This window comes from Diadema antillarum, unplaced genomic scaffold (assembly GCF_040938485.1).
Source record: "Diadema antillarum isolate AM-2024a unplaced genomic scaffold, OU_Dant_1.0 scf00000111, whole genome shotgun sequence".
In the NCBI taxonomy this organism is placed as follows: domain Eukaryota; kingdom Metazoa; phylum Echinodermata; class Echinoidea; order Diadematoida; family Diadematidae; genus Diadema; species Diadema antillarum.
In genome coordinates this window covers 721098-737500 of record NW_027271000.1, presented here as the reverse complement: position 1 = coordinate 737500, position 16403 = coordinate 721098, and the positions used below count along the sequence as shown (strand labels likewise).

The 16403-nt window shown below is 37.6% G+C and overlaps 1 pseudogene; it reads left to right on the top strand.

Annotated features, from left to right (window-relative positions):
* Positions 1-6686: 6686 nt before the first annotated feature.
* Positions 6687-16403, top strand: part of LOC139719527 (uncharacterized) — a 329065-nt pseudogene continuing 319348 nt past the window's right edge.

The following is a 16403-nucleotide window of genomic DNA, read 5'->3' as shown; positions in this document are numbered from 1 at the left end:
ACTCTACAAAGCTTGATAAATAGTCGAATTGCCCCCTCGACGTGGCATAATATTATGTACTGGCCATCAGAAGCCTTCCGTTTATCGGAAAGTTAACATCCGGAAAGATAGACAGAACGGATAATAAAGAAGGACATGGATAGTATGCGAACAGACTGAAGGATAGAGCCGTAGGCCTTCCCGGTGTGAGAGTTTGAACGACTGTACAGGTGACATACCCCCTTTAATTTATTTATTTCACTATCAGGGGCGGATCCAGGAATTCCGTAAAGGGGAGGCGCCTTTACATTTTTTTTTCATTTCTTTTGTTTTAACCAAAACTAAAGAGAGGGAGCCCCTCCTGGATTCGCCACTGACTATTGTTATACTTAAACTTTTTTTTTTTTTTGAAGATCTTGCGTATTGTAAAATTTAGCTCACTATTCAATGCGTATAAGCATCTTTCATAAGATGCAGAATGTGTAACTTTTCTCGACACGCATTTGGCCATATTATTACCAGTCGTCTGATTATGAACACAATCTGCCATACATGACAGACGTAGCATTCGCATGCAGATCTCGTGGATATTGTGTCGAGAGATGAAGTGTGTGCAAATCAACATCAACTTATTTGGAAACTTGTCTTCTTCAACTTAAAATTCAAACCAGTGTTTTCAAGATGAGTTTTAATATAAATTATCAGGTTTCTCCAGAGAACGTGTCATACGTATAGTAGACGCGATAGAACATGCGTTTCATAATGACGCCATAAAGGTGTATATTGTCAAGGTTTTCCGCAATCGCTCTTGAAATCAAGTTTCCTATGATGATATTCTTTTCTATTCTTCTTCTTCTTCTTCTTCTTCTTCTTCTTCTTCTTCTTCTTCTTCTTCTTCTTCTTCTTCATTTTCTTCTTCTTCTTCTTCTTGGGGAGGGGGTTCTTGTGTGTAACCATGTGTGTCAATTTCGTTCCAGACTCCCATGTTTCATGCGTTTTACTATAGATATCGTTTATTGGGCATGCAGGGTCCCTTGGTAGAGAATAAACTGCAGGCCTTTTACTCTGAAATTATAAAAGACTACCCTACCAAGAGAAAAAGGAACAAAGAACAAAGAAACAAGAAAAGTAAAGAGTTCAGCTCAGTCCATCGGAAGTCACCGTGAAAAAATGTGACGAAACCATGCAATCATGGACGGAAGATGACAGAAATTAGAGTCGTAATAACGAGAGTGAACCATTCAAATGAGGGTGAACGAGCAAATCTTATTCGTTCCCTCATGAGCCCTAAAGGTTCTTTGACACTTTGCTTCTGTGATGCTGATGTTTCGTACTATTTCTCAATTATTTCGTTTACAAGCGGCAAGAGTTCCGTTTGAGGGTGGTGCTACAGAAACAGCTGAAAACATGTAGAATTTTTTTTTTGTGTGTGTGAAGATATGGTAGTAAATCTGATTCAAAAGAGCATCAGTTGATCGCAGTGTATTCACAAAACCATGTAATGAGCAAAATGATGTATGTTGCCATTTAATTTATGTGAATGGAGCGATGTTGCAGACCAAAGTGTAACTTCTAGTATCGAAATGACTGACTGGCCATCCGTGGACGTCTTCAGGGCACACATCTCATCCAACTAGCTCCAAGGGATGGTTTTTTACTTGCACTTGTACATATTATGCACCACCGGCTTCACATGCACTCATGTTACCCCTCGGCGTAATATATCCAGTCTTGGACGTTGCTGAGTATCCACGTAGAAGTAGAAGTAGAAGGCACGGTGCACACGTATCCAAAGGGGATGATCTCTACCGCGCGAATCATTGCTTGATAATGAAAAGCGCCCTCACTTTAATCCTCGAACAGGGCGCCACCAGAGCCTGTGGGAGATCGTCGGCGAAAGTATTATTGAAACCAATGTGCGTGAGGATTTCCTTCGAAGAATTTGAGTATGCAAAAGAGGATGCGTTGATGAATGGCGAAAATCGGCCTTTCACTTTCATTTGCCGGCAAACAAAGTTGTATGACAATGATAAGTATGGACGTACGATAAACCTGGGTTATGCACCTGTGCTTGTTTGTTCACCGTTATGTGAAAGGGCCGTGTCATCATTGGTATATTGTGATATAGAGTGATTTTCTGGCCAGAACAAAATCAAGAAAAAAAAAAGTTGTCTCATCTTTACACATTGTCTACCTTGGATCCACCTTTCCTGATGGTGATCCCCTCTGATGTAGAGATAGACATGATTTGCATGACCTGCCTATACTGATTAACTAACATGATAATAGGGAGCTTTAGATTTTAGACGCGCGGACGGTTCAAAGGGGAAAACAAAATGTTCTGAGCGTGCGCAGAAGCGTGCGTCAACTTGACCCGCGCTTCTGCGCACGCTCAGACCATGTTTTTTTCCCTTTGAACGTCCGCGCGTCTAAAATCTAAAGCTCCCTAATAATAATGGACAACGTACTACAGCAAGAACAACGAAACTCTGGAACTAGGTCAATCTAAACTGGAGGTTAAACGTAACAATAGAATTCTGCGTAGAGATTAGACGGTCAGGATTTGCATTGTACATTTTTTTTTTTCAGTATGCAAAGGAAAGAGGTTATGGGTGTGTTATAATCGAATTTATGAATGAATATAATAGATACTAAGATACACATTATGAATAAATCAATGAATACTAATTACCATAATGAAAACCGTCGCGAACATTCAATACAACTTTTTGGCCAAACTTTTTCCCCCCAAAAAACAAAAGCAATGTTTTAAACAAAGATTTTGCCATTCTGAAAAAAATGTTTTACTCTTGGAGTTTAATAACGTAAAACTATCGCACTAGTCAAATGAGCCGATTTCATTATTACAGGTTTTCCTTTTTATCGTCGAATCCGTATTTTAGAGTATGGCGCTACAAAAAAAAAAATGTCCACCTCCATTATTATCATTATTTTGTATTTCCATCTCCATTAATTATCGAAGTCTGATAGCGATCATTATAGCCTTCAACACAAATGGGTTCTTCCTCTTTAATTCGATCATTACTGGATTTCTATAAAGCGATCTAGAAGGTTATAGGACATCAATCAAAGTGAGGTTTTATTCTTTCAGGGTCTTCGTTAAACTTGGTTTGCAGTTTAAGGGTGAAAAAAAAAGTAAGAATAGAGCGATATGAGACCGTGGAAATGGAGGATGGTGAGACAGAAGTTGTCACCACATTGCGTCTCACACTTTATTCATTTTTCTTCAACGATTAAAGGGATCGTATATACAGTTTTGGTTGAGACCTAATTTCAGGTTTCTCACATTTTTTTTTTTTTTGTGACATAATGAGAAACTTCTTATGAAATATGAAAGAACATACCGGAATTCAACGTTTATTTGATGAAAATTGTTTTTGAAATGGCTGAGATATCCAAAAAAGAGCAATTCTAATAAAGTGTGGGACCCACATTTTTATTACGATCGTTTTGTTTTACTTTGTTTTTGGATGTTTCAGTCATTCCAAACCCGATTTTCATCAAATAAACTTTGAATTCCTCTTAAAATGGTATGCTCTGTACTATATCATAAGTGTTTTCTCGGTATCTCGTAAAAAGTTAAAAACCCAATTCTCATCTCCACCAATACACTACCACCCCTTTAAGGTAACGTCACCAAGTATGAGTTGTAAATCAAAGTAAACTGTATCCACCTTTATCAAACAGTGAATCTATATGTGTCTTTGATCACGTTTTCCAAAACTTAGAGATAAACCAAAGAACAAGTAATAAAGAAGCAAATATAGAAAAAAAAACATACAAAGCAGAGTATTCAAGGGATTATCAAGAAACTGATACAAAGATTGTTTATTTTTCCGTCACGTCTGTCATTTAATCATAGATTTTTTTAACTCGTTTTTTTTATAATACGCGAATAAACAATCCCCCCCCCAAAATAACCCACAAAACAAACACACAAACAAATAATCGACAAACGAACCAAAATCAATCAAATGACATCATTGTCTGCTCCACATTCCCATGTGTTAATTTCCACCAACACAATTACAGAAATACATAAGCTGATAATGTATCAACAGAACTGTAAAAAAAGAAGAAGAAAAAGACAAATTATGAAGTATAATGCAATGATAATGTTGGTCCATTTCAACGAGTGATTGTCAATTAAATTGTAAGTGAAATAATGTCTATTATAATACGCTGGTTTAATTTAGAGTTTGCTGTAAAGGATGCCAGAGATTGAAAAAATCAGTTTGGTTTGAAACTATCAAGTTCGATGGATTTACAACGCGGCGCGCAACAACACCGCAAATGACTAATGATTTTGAATGAAAAGCGTGAGGGGCAGCTCACTGTCGGAGGTGAAAATGTCAGAGGTAAAATATAAAGGTGAACATGTCAGCTGTTAAACACGATGACAGAGTTATAAATGTCGGAGGCATCAACTATTTATAGGCTAAAATAAGTGCAGTCCAAATGAAAACCCACAGTAATTGGTGATAACATTCAAATACAATAATAGTTGTGAATATACATTTGCGTTCACTTTGTAGCAAAGTTGTACTCCTTGACATTTTTTTTTTTTTTGTTGTGTACCATGTACTGATATGCTTTAACGTTCGTCATTATACCTCTGACATTTTTACCCCTGATATTTTCACCGCTGACGTTTTTATCACTGACATTTTGCCCTGTAACATTCAGCTCGGGATCATTACCTCAATGACAAACTGATCCAAATCTAGCTAATGAAAAGAACTATTTGAATGGCAATAAATCATCAGACACAATGTTCGTCCTCATCGGTATGTCACGTGATCGTGACGTCACTTACACAGTGGATTGCCCAACCAAGGATCGAGATATACAGTGAATATTACTGACCCAACGTATTGCTGCTTTCAGTTCTCGAATGATTATGTACTATTAGGGTGTCATGGACCGTATAGATTGAACCTCTTATCCAGATATGAAATTATTGTTCTTGTATAAAGGTGCTGAACTCCGTAACATTTTGCCGGAATGTGCTAAAGAAGACTTACAATATATACCTTCTTTCAAATCCCACTCGATAATATTTTGGCCACGTTGTAGTCCAATTCTTTCTCTTCCTCCCTCCTTCTATATGTCTGTCGGTCTGTCTTTATCTTTCATTTCCCAGCACCCAATGGAGAAAGGAGATGACAGAAGACGAATATAAACTACCATTTCAAATGATGTGAATGCTCTTTCTTCGTTCAAGTCAATCAAATATCTAACATTGATTTCATATCATTACCCTAAGAGTTTTTCGGAGTTTTAGAACATATCATTACCCTAAGAGTTTTTTTTTTTCGGAGTGTTAGAAGATCATTAGCTAATGAATGTTCTGCAAATTAAATGAGGGCTAACAGCGGTACTTTTAAATGACGTGTTAATAATTCTTTCTCCGTATAATTATATGAGCAGAGATGTGAAAGAAGGAGGATTTGGAGGATATTAGTCAAGATCAGAATCCTTACACTGATTCTACGGGGAATTGTTGTATACTAGTAACAGACCTAAAACCTGCGTCTGTGAAGGATGGGGGAATGGTTAGGGGAAAACGTATTTCGACAGAATTATGATCATGCAATGTCATCCATAATGTAATCTTGTTTGCAATGCATGTCTGTGTAGGCCTATTTGTGATGATGATGATGATGATGATGATGATGCTGATGAATAACAACAACGATAATAGTTACAATAACAATATCATGTTTTTTTTCTTATATAGGCCTAACACATTTTAGACTTGAAACGGATTTTAGAACGGTTTACAAAACTAATTATAACAATAATACACATCATACCAGTGAACGATTACAGTACAATATAAAAACGGAAACATTAGGGCCTATACTCACATGTCTCTAACAGCTCAAAATTGTCGATATGTCTATTATTTACACAAATGAATTCAAATTTGATTAACATATGCTACCTTTATACAAACAAGTTTCAAGCTTTTGTTTGATATTGCGTATGTGCATATAGGTCTGTTGTCTTTCATTTAGGCATGCTATATCAGTTGATCTCAGTTACTATATCTCTCTCTGTTCTTCCTCCTCCAGCGTAAATTATGAATAAATCAATCGATAAGTATTCAAAATAAATGAACATGTACCATTTTGTCCCTTTCTTTGTCTCTCTCTCTCTCTACAGTATGCATGTCAGACATCATCATGTATGTAATGCATAAAGGGGAAGTGGTAATGAAATAAAGACAAGCGGTAAATGATAAAATGCATCAATGTTTCCCTCATATATAGGGTTTGTATTTCTCTATGTGATCTCTGAATCGATTCCATGTTATACCAGGCGCAATTATGACCCATTAGTGATTTGTGTGCCCTCATTCTCCTATTCTTTGGCTAAATAATTATAGTATTCTTCCTTTTTTCCTTCCCTTTTTGTGTGACGCAATTATTATGCTAATCGCCAAAGCAGGGCAGGCGAAAAGAACGGGGAAATTGGAAAATTCGTGTTGCGATATTGGAGTGTGTCGCGTAGTTCGCGTGAGTGTATGAATGGTGCTCAGTAAGTGTGCATTTTTTTTTCTCTTCCCCCGCGCCAGCTACCAATCCATAAACCTACGACGTACTCCACGCAATACATGGAGGATACAGCACGCTTTATGTCTACCAGTCTCGAACACACGAAAGAAGGTACTCGCATCCTGACATCTGACAGTACAACGTACCGTACAGGAAGCAAACCAAGAGATTGACGCGTGAAAGCCAGGTTTTAGGATTTTATACTCGGAACAAAGACTCACTGCAGATTTGGTGATATTACTCTGGAATAATTGCAAGGTGTGCTCGAATGTTGTTGCCTCGGCTGCTTGGCAGACGATACGAATGACGATTCAGTTTGTCTGCCCAAGCTCGTCTGAGGTGTTACATGCTCGCTGTGGTGGCCCCCTGCTTCTTTGGCGCTGGAGCTATGGCGATGTGCCATGAACTACCCGTGCTGCCGTTAGATCGGTACGTCCCACCCCATGTGTTGGAAAGGCGGGGAGCCATCTCCTTCAGCTCGGGTTCTTCTTTATTCAACAGCCTGCCACGATTAGAGGTAAGATTTCCCTAGAACGAAAGTAAAACCCCCAGCCCCACCCCACATTTGTTCGATTATCGATCTCTCCGAATCAGAGTGCGGCTCTCGGCGACACCTACATTTTTTGGCCAGCCATGCGAAGGGTGATTGAGAACCGATGTGGTCGGGTCAAATTTGCCCTTGGGGAGGCTGTCCGAAACCAGGGGTCGCGCTTGTGCCAATGCCAATGGCTCCAGCTTCCGCTGAACGTAAACAAAGGTTCAGCTACTCGGAGAAGTAGGGGGAGAGAGTGTGATTTTACTGCACCATCCACTCTTCATATTTTGCCAAATTTGTACATTATTTGGCATGATAATGGCAATGCCATTTACCTTTACAGCATTTTGTTATCATGTTGTTTTGTTGTTGTACGTGGATAATGCTGTAAACTTAGCAATGTAATCTAAGCTGTCTGGTTTGGAATAGCTGGAAGTGGTCAGCCCTACTTGTGATGCATCAAGGCGTTGAAACTGTACAGTACTTGCCAGTTTCACCTGATTTAGTGTTTTCACTATTGCTGCTGATGCTGGGAAATAAATTATTGTAATGCTACTTAGTAGTTACTAGTACTAGGTACTGTGAGTAATGACATTTAAACTCGCATATGTTCTTTAATTGTCAAATGAAGACAAAATTGTCAGCTTTGCCTTTGGACTGTGTTATAATCGTATATGCTGTCTTCCTGTAAGGTTGCTACAAGATTTGATTCAGTAAGAAAGTAATAAAACAGTTTAATGCACCTCAAAATTTTACCAATATTAAAGCTGGCCTCATATAGCAACCTTTACTGCATGCAAAATTTCTAATAACTGCATGCAGAATAGGCAAGTGAGGAGCATGTCAGAAGTCTCTTCTAATAGGGACAACTAAACATTCATAAATTTGAATTATTTCAAGCCATGTAGAACAAGCTGATTTTGCTATGTAAAAGAGTGACACAAATTTCCCATCATGTACAGTACCTGCCCAAGCATACTTGAGATAAAGTCTTCAAGGGTTTATAGAACAATCCTATAAGCCATCATTCTCAATACTATACCTTTCTGACCATCTCAAGTGAAAACTCCTGCATCCACAATACCTATCAAGTGGTGAAAATTGTAGTTCTTTCTATCCACCTGCTCTAGTACAATTGTTTCATGTACATGTGACAGCCTTAAACCCTACTGTGCTTTTGTCACTGATTGGCACATATAATGCTTGAGTGCTTTCATCTCACAGGTGGCTGTAATTGTAAAGTAATTGTCATCAAAGAGAGATTAATGAATTTAAAACCTGTAATCCTTATTGTGTCACCATGGGTTTCCTGTTGGACTGGGGGACATTGCTACACCCGAGTGGGCTTGCTAATCTACAACTTGGTCAGGCTTATCCTATGTGTGTGTCGAATACTGGTGAAAAAGCTTTATAAACTAAAAATGTAAGTCTCTGGGTATGTCAAGGGGTTAAAAAGTATTCATGTTGGTCCTCAGAATGACATGATGCTACTGGCACCTGTGAAAACATTTATTGCATTTCATGCAACAGGTAGAAGAGGAAGTTTAGATGGCTTTTTAGATGTCTGCGATGTATGTAGTCGAAACATAATCCCTTCTGCATATGACATGAATGGCTGCATGCTCGGATCTTATTATTATTATTTTTTTCGGTCTCTTGTGTATGAATAATGCACCCACACTACAAACACCCAAATCAGCTGTTATGGTACTTGTTCAATTCCTGTTCTACAGACGCATACGCACACATGGCAAAAGTTGATTGGATAGAAATTGAAAGAATCCGGTTTCTAATTCTGAATGTTGAAATCTGTTCTTTGTGTGTGTGTGTTTTGATGGAACCATATACAGTGTATAGCTAAAGTTACAGACAGGTTTGACGGCATAAATCCTTGGCCAGAATCTATGATAATGCACAGTGTACATATGTGCATGCTGTGTAGTCTGTAGACTGTATACAGAGATCCAGACACAGCATCCCACTCACTGGGAAACATCCCCAGTGGTTCCCTATTAAGTGCAGTAAACTGTGCTTCGTATACTCCAGAGAACTCCCTGCATACAGAGGAAGATAATCAGCAATACGACAATGTATCTCCCCTTCTTTTTGTTCTTCTTCTTCCTTTTTTCCTTTACATGTACCTCTTCTCCTCCTTCACCTCTCCTTGTTCTTTAATAGCATATTGTGTACTTTGTCAGGTGAGAATGATAAGGGCGTTAAGTTGCCACTAAACCCATAGTGTTCGAGATAACTTAACGCCCTTCTCATTCCCAACAGAGGATTATCTCCTCTTCTCGCTTTCCGCTCCCTATACTCTTTAGCATTTTCTTCCATTTAAAAATATCCCTAGCTCCTCCCCCTTTTCTAGTCCTGGGCATCTCTGTCCTGTTCTTCTTCTTCCTCCTCACTTTCTTCTTTCTCATCTTCTATCCTGTCTCCCCATCTCTACTTTTTCTTCTGCCTCATTTCTGTCCTCCTCCTTCTCTTTCTCCTCCCTTTGCTCTTTTGCCCTTCTCTTCCAATTTTGTCTCTCCTCCCTCTTTTGTCCCTCTTTCTTCTCTTGTCCCTCCTTCTTTTGTCCATCCTCTTGTTGTCGCTCCTCCTTTTGTTCCTTTGCCCCCTTTTGTCCCTTCTTGTTTCCTCCTTCTTTTGTCCTTCCTTCTCCTTCGTTTGCCCTTGGTGTCTTAACCTTCTTCTCCTTCTTCATGATCTTCTCTCCTCTCTCCATCTGCACATCTTCTTTTTTCTGCTACAGGCTCTCTACCGGTCTCTTTCTCCCCCCTGTTCTCAATAACCTTCCTCTACTTCCATGGTCCACCCCCCTCTCCTGCCTCCCTCCCCCACCCCCCCCCCTTGCCCCTCTCCCTCCCTTCCTCCTGCCAATGTTGTCATTGTCTTCCTCATCTTCTTCCTTTCCTATCACTGTCTCCTCTTCCTTGTCCCCCTCTCTCTCTCTATCCCCTCTTCTCTTCTGCTTGATATTCTCCTTCCTCCTGCTCGTCACATCCTCACCATCCTCCATTCTTTTCCTTTATCTTTCTCCTGCTCTCCCATACTTTACTGTAATTTGTCCACACCTTCCTTTTTATTCTTACTTTCCTGCTTCTTCCTCCTCCTTTTTTTGCTCAGTGTTCCATCTGCTATTTCCTGTAGTTCTTCCCCATCTTGTGTCCCTTTTATCTTTAATATAATTGTGTTCTCTTTCCATATCTCTTCCCTTGGTTCTTGTTTTTCCACTTTTACCGTAATCTCTCCACCTCATTTCCCTTCTATCTTCTTATAATCTGTACAGGTCTTTTTTTCTTTCCCCAAAATTCATATGTGTACATGGAGGAGCATATGATTTCCAATGTGACTTAATGGTTCAAGGATGTGCTTGAACCTGATTTTGATGATTTATTCAATTTTCGTGCATACACAGTACCCTCCTATTTGTACACTGTACTTCACAAAGTTTGAAATTCATAACAATACTGAATTCTGTGTGTATTTGCCTGGAGCTTGCTGAACGTACTCACAAGCATTGCCTACTGATGCTGTGCGTACCCTCACCAGTACAGATGCAGGTAAAATTGAAGCAAATCAATATGGTATCTGGGACGACAAACAGCCATGAATTTGATTATGTTGCACATTATAATGGAACTGACATCTGCAAGCGTTGTCCCATCAGCTTTGAATTGACCAAAGATGTATTTTCATGTAGGCCTGTCAAAGTTAGAATCCATAACACGTCTTTCCAAAATTGTATCCCAAACATTGTAACAACCATGCATGAATTAAAAGTACACCTCCACGAGGTATACTGAATGTATTCGTTTTTGTTTGTTTATTTTATTTTGTGTGTGTGTGTGTGTGTGTGTGTATGTATGTATGTATGTGTTTAAGCATAACACTTAATAAAATTGATTCAAGGACACTCAGGCTTGAAGTTATTATACATTATGTAGCTCTTGGCGTGCAGTGCAAACACACTGAAGATCCTATGACAAGTTCAGCTGTTCAGATGCAGTGGATGATTATCGGGTTTTTTTTTCCCCCAAATATGCTTTTTTGAAGACAGCAATAATCATGGGCTGTTTGTAAGTAAGAAATTCAACATCACACTCCTTTGAACTTCACATGTTGAACTATCGATCAATCATGCAAATTACTTGATTACAGTAGACAGTGTTTGTGTGTGTGTGTGTGTGGGGGGGGGGAAGGAAGTACAAGCTCTCTACAGAAAGTTGGAAATCCCTCATCTACCGATTGATGATCTATTTATAATGAATGTTTGGCCTCTTTGTGAAGTCATGAATGATTGACAGGATTATTCATCAACAATGGCATGAATTTCTAACATAAACTCCATTAACCCTCTGTGTACATTTAGTGCTGATTGGTACAGAAAGCCCCCTTGCTTTTGACGCACTGTCCAAAGTCCCTGGCAGAAGAAGTGTTAACCCTAGAGCTGTCCTCCAGAATCTGCTGACTTGCTTGTGTGAATATCTATCATGACATACAATTCAAATGCTTTTTAAAGTACATCTAACACTTGTATCGAATATTCATGGGTACATCCAATCTGTATTCACTGCTTCTGTAGCCTAGCAATTAAACTGGTGTACAGTGTACAAGTATATGTCATATATTATGAAGGAATTATATTTTGCAATTCAAAGTTTGCAAGACAATTTCACGAGTGGTTGAATGCACGATGGATATTAAACTGCAGTGATGGATTGAAAATTAATATTTATCACTATATTCAACAAGAAATTAAGTTTTTCCACCTTCATGTACAGTATTATATACACTGTATTTCTGTTGCGGGAAACCATATTACTGTGAGTTGTCAATTCACAAATATCAGTGAAAGATTAAAAGATGAAACCCTGAAATTCAGTTCATGTTCCTTAGTTGCATTTCAAGTTGTTGTGCGCAAGCGTACAAACATTAACATTCTCGAGAATTATGATTAGAAAAACAAAGGGTTGAGATCAAGGGCTGAATTCAAATTTCAGTCAGTTGGTCCCTTCCTTCTTTGTAGCTTTGAGTCCGTACAACACTAAACAGTGTCATTAGCACACATAATGGATATCATAAGCAAATAATCTACCTCTTTAACTGTGTATTTACAGAGCTGGTTTATGTACATTTTATGTGTACATTGAGCAAGGCAATAAAGCACTTGGCTGTTGAAAGGTGATAGTATGACATTGTCAATAATTAGGTGATCCGAGTATCCTCTCGGATCACCTTCTGTATCTGTACGGAATCTTTCTTTGTGTGTTTCTGGACAAAATTTGTGCAGAGGTTAGCTCAGAAAAAGCATTGCCTTTCAATGTCAAACTTATACCATATATGTATCGTGTCGCAAAGACGGCAATCGAACTAAAATCATGGTGATCAGTCGACCTTGACGTCACTATGACGTCATTATATGAAAACACATTCTCAATCATATCTCATTAATGGAATAGAGTTTTTCAATGAAATTTATGTCACATATATTTCAGGTCAAGCGCATTCTACTCATATTCTCAAAATTCATCAATACTTTAAAACGTGCGCGTACGCGCGCGTTGAAATATTTGTATGCTCCAATCGAGCTCAATTTTTTTTGCACACGTTTCAGACCATTTGGAGCATTTTTTTAAAAATTGAAAAAATTGGACCGACGCGTACGCGCGCGCTCATATACGCAGGCACAGCTCATATGCAATAGAAATTTCCCGTTTTTTCACACTTATCGGATGCCTGAAATGTCAAGGAATATTTATTCCAAGTTTCAAGTCAATCCGACTCAATATGACGTCATACGGGCCCGTCAAAGTTGAAATTCCGCGCGCGCGTCAATGGCGATATACAGTGCAACTATGCCAAAAAACTGCCAATTTTAAATCCGATTTTACTCGTCAGGATGGATGGTGACCCCCCATTTTCTGTACATATTTTGAAAGCTGATGAGTTGTACATGTCATTTCATGGGGTGGCAATGCTGACAAAATGATTAAAAGATATCAAATTTCTTAATAAAGTAAAAAAAAGTAAATTTTCAAAATGATGTCATCAAATTTCAAGTTCATTCGAGCGTATCTCACTAGTCCTTTGTCAATTTTCACCCAGATTTCAGTATGATGTAGCTTATTTAATGTTCTTACAAACATAAAGTTACAAAATTTTGATTGGATAACGGTATCACCTCGTAAAAATGGATTGAATGTAATCTTGTCAAATTTGACCAGTTTACGTGTTATCTTTATGGGAGTGCAGTTTTTCTGGAAATGAAAATTGACATGACTATGTTTATCGAACACTAGCTCACTTACAGGTATGTATAGCTTCGGTAAATTTCTCCCAGATTTTAGTATTATGTAGCTGAGACTTTACGCTACCGTAAGTGTTCCCTTTGTTTTTTCATACGATGTCAGAATCACGTCAAAAAATTGGGTTGAAATTCAGGCTTATCTTCGATGTATTGAGATATTTCTTTCTTTCTGCAACTTTCTTCGCAATAACTCAAGAAAAACGGCCTCTATCACTTCCATATTTTGCACATATTTAGTTCATGTCACGTGAATTATTTCATAAAATAACAACTACTTGATCGGACACCATCTTGGGTATGTAAATTAGGGTCAAAGGTCATAAGTGTTTCACCCTGTATCTTAGTGAATACATGTCCTATCTTTCCCATATTTTGCACACGCAAAGACCATGTTACAAGAATCATTTCACAAAATAACCACTTTTTGCTCAGATGCCATCTTGTCTTTGCAAAGTGAGGTCAAAGGTCATATGTACTTTTTTCTCTATCTTCGTTATGACTTGTTATCTCTGTGGGAGGGAATTTTTTTTTAATGTGAAAATTGACATGATTGCCTTTATCGAGCACTAGCTCACTTACCCTTCGGTGAATTTCTCCCAGATTTTAGTATGTTGTAGCTGAGACTTTACGCTACCGTAAGTGTTCCCTTTGTTTTTTCATACGATGTCGGGATTACGATAAAAAACTTGGTTGAAATTAAAGCTTATCTTCTATGTATTGAGATATATCTTTCTTTCTGCAACTTTCTTTGCAATAACTCAAGAAAAATACGCCCTATCATCCCCATATTTTGCACATGTTTAGTTCATGTCACGTACATTATTTCATAAAATAACAACTACTAGACCGGACAACATCTTGGGTATGTAAATTAGGGTCAAAGGTCATAAATGTTTCATCTTGTATCTTAGTGAATACCTGTCCTATCTTTCCCATATTTTTCACACGTATAGACGATGTCGCGAGAATCATTTCACAAAATAACCACTATTTCATCAGATGCAATCTTGGGAGTGCAAAGGTGGGTCAAAGGTCATATGTACTTGTTGCTGTTTCTTCGTTATAGTGTATACAGAATTTGGTACTTAACATGGCAGATATGACTCCCTTTGCTAAATGAGAATGCAAACATCACACGGCCAATGTCTCTAAACACAGGATAAACTTGTATGGTCATGCCTATTGCGATCAGGACTCGAATCATTGATGAAAAAAAATTGGATCACCTTAATTTGTCAGTGATGACAAATTACAATCTCTAGTGTTATTTGGAGTTGTGAGCAGCTGAGCACGATTATGTTATCTGTGCATAAATTGCTATCAACTGATGGATGTAGATTAATAAAGAAAGGGTGGTACAGTACATACATTGTACTTGGAATAGGATGCTCTTCACATGTACAGCATCAAAACTCATAGGAACTATTGATTTTTTTTTTTACCTTCACCTTTATAACAGTTTGTAAGTAAACCCTTTGTCAAACTTAAATTGCTTGTTGCAAATAGAACTTCTTTTTTTTATATCATTGGTGGTAATAACACTAATCATAGTGATAAAAATGCTGATCAAAATGATATAATAATGACAGTGATAACGATAAAAGTAAAGATAATAGTATGTAAAAGTCCTTTGATAGTTACTATAATCAGTATTAGGATTATCAACTTTCAGCAACTTATCAGCATGGTTATGACAGTCAGTACACTACATGTACTGTGAGCTGTATGATCATTTATAGTTTGGGTATCGTGTGTAACTGTTAGTTGGTTCAAGACCATGGATGTTTTAAACATACAACAGGATGTGCTTGCATGTGGACAATTGAAATGATTACACTCTAAACTTTTTCTTTCTAAACGATGGCAGCTTTCGTTGTTGTAATGCAATGTAACTTTCACACTTTCTTTACGTCAGACTGCTTTATGTACTTACATGCAGTTATTTAAAGCCATGGTATACAATAGTTTTGATTGTATAAAAGCTCACTCTGAGAGAAGTGCATAGTCTATAGATCCAGACTTCTTTGTACTGCATAAGAAGGACAGAAAATGAAAAGGAACAATTTTTCATAGCATGGGATTTGACGCTCAAAATAAAGGTAGATTAAGTTTAAACTATCATGTAATGTATGAAGGAAATATTGCAAAAAGTCATATTTTGTCCACATAAGAAAAAGACAATTTTGTCTTGAGCCACAGAATCTAATAGAAATGACATCTACATGAGGATATCTGTTTTTTGTTTGCTTTTGAATCTCAGCTGAAAAACATGTTTACATTGTTTTTTTCTCACTAATAGGGAATCAGAAAAATTGAGGTAGTCTTCACTTTGCCAAGTTAGCTAGCCACTTTGCACACTTTACCTGCGCAATTTAGGAAGACTGAGCTAAATATAATACTCAATTAGTGTAATGAAAGTTTGCACCTGACAATGCAAACAGCAAAAACAACAGCAACAAAAACAAACAAAACCAGAACCACAACAACACAATGGCAATATTCTCTTTGCTTTAAAATAATAAAATGTAGTGCCTGGATTTTGGACTAGTTTACAAGGATAGGGCACTTATTTGTTGTTAGCCGCATTCAAACATACCAAAAATAAATGGTTTCTGAAAATCAATTTTTTGCAATGTGATGCGGAAATTATTCGATAATTCATGTTAATGGACACAAAAAAGTTGTTTACTCATATGCGCTCCAAATAGCAATGTGAAAAAAAATCATTCCTAACAATGTACTTGATCTTGTTTAAAACGATCATGATCATTTGTCCTGCATATTTTATGTCAGTGGCACACAGAGACAATTTGTTGTCCTTTTTAAAAAAAATCCCATTTAATGCAACTCGCCACAGTATGTTAATACAATCGAATGCCTGGGTTCATGTTCTGGTCACTGTTGATTCTAATATTTTTTTTTTTACACTCTTTGATACAATAATATGTCTGGGACAGTATGTGTGAATAGTAGCAAATTATTGATTTATTTTTTA